The following is a 6,675-nucleotide window of genomic DNA, read 5'->3' as shown; positions in this document are numbered from 1 at the left end:
AGGTTCAGCAACAAGGATCGCGCGTGGTCAGCAGCCCTTCTGTGCTCCGTTGTGAGAGAGTCTATGACTCTGGAGCCTCCCAGCCGCTTGGGCCTGAGCCGCTGCTGTCTGATCTCTGTGCGCAATCCCGGGACGGGCGCCACGAAAGGGCTGTGAGCCCCCGGAATGCACTAGAACTTAAGATTCATTTGAAGTTTGAATACTTTCCCCATCTCCCTCTTTGGTCATCCGCAGAGGTGCTGGGGGTGCGCTTCTCACAACACAGTGCTCTGGGGACTGATGCCAGTGTTCTCACATGCAGAGCACTCAGGCCAGTCCTCCAGTCCATCTCCTGGGCTCAGGTAGTTAATTCCTACTTACTTCAGGATGCTGACCAGTTATTTATGTTTTTGTTTGGGGGCCACACCCAGCAGTGCTCAGGGCTTTCTCTTAAACTCTGCACTCAGGGATCAATCTTGGCAGGCTCATGGCACCGTATGGGGCGTTGAGGATCAAACCTGCATTGGCCAGGTGCAAGGCAAACACCCTACGCTCTTGAAGGTAGCTTTGGCCTCTGTTGTCCAGTTAAGTTCAGCAACATGAATCCACATACTGGCACATCCCTTCTGTGTTCAGTTGTTAGAATGATATGACTTTGGAGCTTCCCCGTGCTACTTCCTGCTGCTCCAAAGGTAATCTCTACTCTGAATTTATATGTATGTGTATGTGGTATATGTGTATCATTTGTCTACACTGATGGGCATGCTTTTTGCATTATACATTAATAGAACTGTATTTTTATAGTCTTTGGTGACCGGCTCACTTCCAAGGTTATCTCTGTTGAATTATTTTTCACCCTTTATAGCAGATATAGAATCATTTGTCTCTTGTCTAGTGTTGGGCCAGAGATATAGCTCGAAGAGCTGAGTGCGTGCTTGCACTTGGGAGGCCTGAATTTCTTCCCTGGCACCACATGGCTACTTGAGCACAACCAGGAGTGACTCCGACCCAGCGAGAAATAGCCCCTGGGCACTGCTGGGTGTGGCCCCAAATTAAAAATAAACAAAAATAGTGATGTCAATAAATACACCTCAGTCTACTTTTATGCAATTTAATATTTGAATTTCTTTATATAAATGGGTTTAAGCATTGACCATTTCTACAAGGACACTCTGAATTTGAGCATTTCTTACAAGAATTTGCATGAAATGCCGTTAGTGGGTCTGAACAGAGGTTCCTGCTGCTACATTAACAAACAGCCCTAAGTTAAGAGGGCCTTTGCTCTCTGACCCACCAGTGGCAAAAGGTCGAGCATCTACATTACCTCACAATTCCCCCACAACATGGTTCTCATCTCCTAATATCTTTGAGTGGACTGTAAACTTCTTTCCTGTGCAAAATTTGGAGAAAGTTGATCTGGCACTTCTCTTTGGTACAGATAAACAGGGTTTTTTTTTGTTTTGGGGGTACACCCAACGATGCTCAGGGGTTACTCCTGGCTTTGCATTCCAGAATTACTCCTGGTGGAGCTCCAGGGACCATATGCCAGGGATGGAACCCAGGTCAGTAGCATGCAAGGCAATCACCCTACCCACGGTACTACCTCCACAGCCCCAGTGTAAGCATTTTTTTTGGCTTTTTGGGTCACAGCTAGTGATGCGCAAGGGTTACTTCAGGCTCTGCGCTCAGGAATCTCTCCTGGCAGTGCTCGGGATACCATATGGGATGCTGGGAATCGAACCCGAGTCAGCTACATGAAAGGTAAATGCCCTACCCGTTGTGCTATAACTCTAGCCCCACAATGTAAGCATTTTTAAATCACATCTTTTGATGCCACACCCGGCAGTGCTCAGGGTTTACTCCTGACTGGTGCTCAGGGATCACTCCTGGTGGGGCCTGGGAGACCAACCATATCTGGTACTAGGAATCCAACCCAGGCTGGCCACATGCAAGGCAAGCACTCGATCTGCTGTACTTTTGCTAGGGCCGTAAATTAGCTACATTTGAGTCAGAGCATCCTTCCTAAAGAAACTGGTACAGGAGGTAAGATATCTCTCTTTTATGTAGCCAACACTATTTCATTCTTCATCACCACATATGGCCTCTGAAGAACTGCCAGCATGGCCCCAAACCCAAAATCTCTCTCTGTCTCTGTATCTCTCTGTCTCTCTGTCTCTATCTCTCTCTCTCTCACACACACACACACACACACACACACACACACATATACACATACACATACGCACAGATGCAGGTTCACTCTGGAAGAGCTAAAAGGCTGTCCGGTGACTAGTCACTGGTAAAAGGTAAGCTGAGTTGCTTTTTAGTCTCCTCTTCAGGTGAACTTGTGAGGTGCTCTGAAGGAGAGGAGTGGGCACCTGCCTGTGCATGTGCCCTTGCCTGGCTAGGACACTCAGGAGCTCCATCTTAGCCACAGACCTGCTTTGTCCTGCTAGAGAATTCCAGAAAAGGCTGGAATTTAGTGCATATGTTTGATCATGTTTGCCTTGCATGTGGAAGATCCGGGCTCAATCCCCCCCATCCTATATGGCCCCCCGAGCACCGCCAAGAATAATTTCTGAAAGTGCAGAGCTAGGAATAACCTCTGAACATCGCTGGGTACTGTAGGATAACACTGTTTTGTCCTTCCTTCATAGCTTTATAGACGGGCTGGAGCGATAGCACAGCGGTAGGGCGTTTGCCTTGCACGTGGCCCGCCCAGCCGACCTTGGTTCAATTCCTCCACCCCTCTTGGAGAGCCCAGCAAGCTACGGAGAGTATCTTGCCCGCACGGCAAAGCCTGGCAAGCTACCCATGACGTATATTCAATATGCCAAACACAGTAACAAGTCTCACAATGGAGACATTACTGGGCCCGCTTGAGAAAGTCTATGATCAATGGGAGGACAGACAGACAGTGCTTCATAGCCTCAGGTAGTTTAGGTATATTGGGTTGCTCCCATTACAGTGCTCCCATTCCTCTGTATTTATTTGTAACTTCTTTGTGCTCTGTTTGATGTCGGTGGGCCCCACGGGTGACTTATGTGAAGTGGGGAGGAGAAAGACGGTCACTTTCTCCCCACCTGCCTCTGCCACCTGGGACCCAGGGTTACTGGGTTCTTGTCTCGCCTCGCAGAAAGGAATTTCAGGAGTAGACAAGCAGTGAAGTAAATAGATTTTATTTGGAGGATTTCTAGGTGCGGGGGGGTGGGGAGAGAGAGAGCGAGAGAGAGAGAGAGAGAGAGAGAGAGAGAGAGAGAGAGAGAGAGAAAGAGAGAGAGTAATGTTAGGCACGAAAGCATGAAAGTACACATCTCAAGAGGGGAGATGTGGGCAACACATGTGCTCGGGCACCACATGTGCTTGGCCACGTGGGCGCAAGCAGCACATGGGCTCAGGCAGCATATGCGTGCCCTTCCTTTGTTCACGGTGGCCTTTATAGGGTTTTTCCAACCTGCCCCCACGTGGGGGCTTCTTCCCAGGTAAAAGTCCGTTGCTAAGGAGGTTACCAGGGAGGTTGGGAGTGGTGATGGTCTTCTTTGGGCTGGATCGCTGGAGTTAACCGGATTGAAAGGGAGGTTGGAAGATTTTTGGAAAAGAGGAATTTCATGAGGAGGAGGCCCATATCTTCACAGGGTCTGGGGATGGTCTTATCAGGGCTTTGTTTTCTGTATCCGCAAAGTGGGTCATTCCTAGAATTCTTCTTCCATAAAACTTTGTTTCATTGCAAGGGGCCTTTCCCTATCTACCTGCCTACATCATATCGACTTGTAAATATTGTCTTTCTCTTCTCCCTAAGTCCTTTGCATAGTTTATTCAGAGCAATGTCCTTTTTGTATGGACACAAGAAGACATGCTTTTGTAATGTGACTCTCAGTGATATTTCCCTCCTGGGCATCTGTTCTCTCACCTAAGCCTCAGCTGCCTTTACTTCCTGGCACCCCCAAAAGCAGGGTCCCGATGAGGGACTGGATGGAACCAGGGCAAGTGGTAAGCTATGTACTACCCTGGCATCGAGATGGGCTTGCCCAAAGTGCCATAATGCTTAACTCTAAGTTAAGAGATGTAGGATAACACTGTTCTGTTCTTCCTGCATAACCTCAGGAATAGTTGATAGTTTATTGGACTGAGGAAAAGAGAAAAACACCTTAAGAGGTATCTTGCCCTTGAGCAGTCAGGAAGGGCTTTCTTATGTTGATTTGGCTACCTGACTGGGTGGAGTGTCAGCCCAGACTAGAAGGGAGCTGGAGAAGGAGAGAGAGGGGCTGCAGAGGGACCACGGAGAGACTAGCAAGGGGAACGTGTGCTTGAGAGAACCTAGGCCCTTCATAACATAAGGTTCTTCTATAGGATAAACTTCCTTGTAATAAACTGCCACTAAGATCAACCGGCCTGGCCCTCATCTCTTCCTTCGTCTGCCCTTGGCCATCAGCCGTCCAGAGAGCCCGCGAACACACAACCTTCAGCGTGCGTAGTTTTTTACAAGCTTGGTCATGGACAAATGCGGTCATGATCCAAAAAGTAATAACTAGATTTGGACCCTGCTAGGGTTAGGAATGATTAATCTAATCTGGTCTGAGCACTGTAGTCTGAGTCTGTGGCAAGATGTTCCCAGGAGAGCTGCCCTACAAGCCTCAATGGTATCTCCTACTGTGTCCATACAAAAATAACTAGTATTGAGATGTTGATAGTTATTGGACTGAGGAAAGGAGAAAAACAGTTTAGGAGGTGCTTTTCCTGGGGCAGTCAGGAAGGGCTTTCTTATGTTGATTTTGCTACCTGACTGGGTGCAGTGTCAGCCCAGAGTGCTGGGGAGTTGGAGAGACAAGAGAGCTGGAGAGAGAAGAGAGCAGGGTGGCAAGATGGACCGCGGAGAGGCTAACAAGGGAGACAGAGAGAGAAGAATGTAGAAGAATACAGGAGCAGGCACGTGGAGAGAGCCCAAGCTGCGAGATGGAGCGCGGAGAGACAGGAGGAGACGAGAATGAGGAGCAGTGAGACCAGAATAGGAGGCTCAGAGAGACTGGGACAGGCACGTGGGGAGAATGGAATAAACGGCAACTGGTCAATCAACCGGCTTGGCCCTTGTTTCATCCGCTGTCTGCCCGAGGGCCCGGGCCGCTGGAACCTGGGCAGCCAGGGGAAGAGCCATCGGGGCCACCCCCTGGCTGCAGTCGGAGATTTTACAGGGTACGACTCAAAAAGAAAAAAAAAATCCCTGCAAAAAGGGGAGAAGAATCTGGGCTGAAGCGATAGCACAGCAGGGATCCCATACGGTCCCCCGAGCACCACCAGGAGTAATTCCTGATTGCAGAACCAGGAGTAACTCCTGTGTATCGTTGGGGATGACCCCAAAAAGCCAAAAAAAATAAAAATGGGGAGGAGATATGAACAGAAACTTCTTCAAAGAAGAAATACAAATCAGGGCTGGAGTGATAGCACAGTGGGTAGGGGGTTTACCTTGCACGCGGCTGACCCGGGTTCGATTCCCAGCATCCCATTTGGTCCCCTGAGCACCACCAGGGGTGATTCCTGAGTGCAGAGCCAGGACCAACCCCTGTGCATCGCCAGGTGTGACCCAAAAAGCCAGAAAAAAAAAAGGATATATAAATTAAAAAGCATATGAAAAATGCTCTATATCGTTATCAGGGAAATGCAAATCAAAATAACATGAGATATCACCTCACACCACCGAGACTGGCACTCATCAATAAGCACAACAACCAGTGGTGGCGAGAAAAAGGGAAGAGAAAGGGACCCTCACTCACTGCTGGTGTGAATATCAACTGGCCCAGCCTTTTTGGCAGATAATATGGATATTCCTCAAAACACTAGGAATTGAGCTTCCGTATGACCCAGAGATTCCACTCCTGGGAATTTGCCCCACAGGCCCCAAATGTACGAATCAGAACACAAATCAGGAAAGACATCTGCATTCCTATGTTCATTGCAGCAACAGTAGCCAAAACATTGAGACAACCCAAATGCTCAGGAACAGATGAATGGATACAGAAACTACACATTCGCAACAGAGGAATACCCTGCAACCTTAAGAAAAGATGAAGTCGCAACACGGACGGATCTGGAGAGAATCACGTTGCGTGAAATCAGCCAGGAGAGGGACTCAAAACGCTCTCATATGTGGGATACAAAGAGACATCGTGGGGGAGCACCACATGCCCCGTGGTACTAGGTATGGAGAGCAGGGGGACTGGTCTGCAGGAGGAAGCTTGGTTCTTGGGCAGGGTCACGTGAGGGGACAAGTCCGGGAAGGGAGTACTAGGACAGCGGGGGAGGGGAAAACGCCCACCAGAGCCAGACTGGGAGTGGGGGAGACCTGGGGACACCAGCGGAGCACAGTGGGCGCTGGTGAGGGGATTGGTGTTGGAACAATATACATGTTTACCTCGCAATAGTGGACCCGGGTTTCGCAGCGGGCACCCCTTAGGATGCCCCAGCTCAGCATGAGCGACCCCCGAGCCAAGCGCCAGGCGGAAGCCCTGAGCCCTGCCAGGTGTGGCCTCAAAACAAACAAAAAGGGTCGCTTTTGACGAGAACTGGTTCTGCTCCGAAAACGTGATCGCCAAAACGATGACTGGTGGGGAAAATAAATGGGTCCAGGAGTCACCAGGGTAAGACTTGCTCAGGGGTCGCCGCCTACGACTCCAGGGTCCGGCCCAGCACCTCCATCTGCGG

Source organism: Sorex fumeus, unplaced genomic scaffold, assembly GCF_029834395.1.
Source record: "Sorex fumeus unplaced genomic scaffold, SorFum_2.1 ptg000092l, whole genome shotgun sequence".
In the NCBI taxonomy this organism is placed as follows: Eukaryota; Metazoa; Chordata; class Mammalia; order Eulipotyphla; family Soricidae; genus Sorex; species Sorex fumeus.
The sequence above is the reverse complement of the archived record's forward strand: the minus strand, read 5'-3'. Positions refer to the sequence as shown.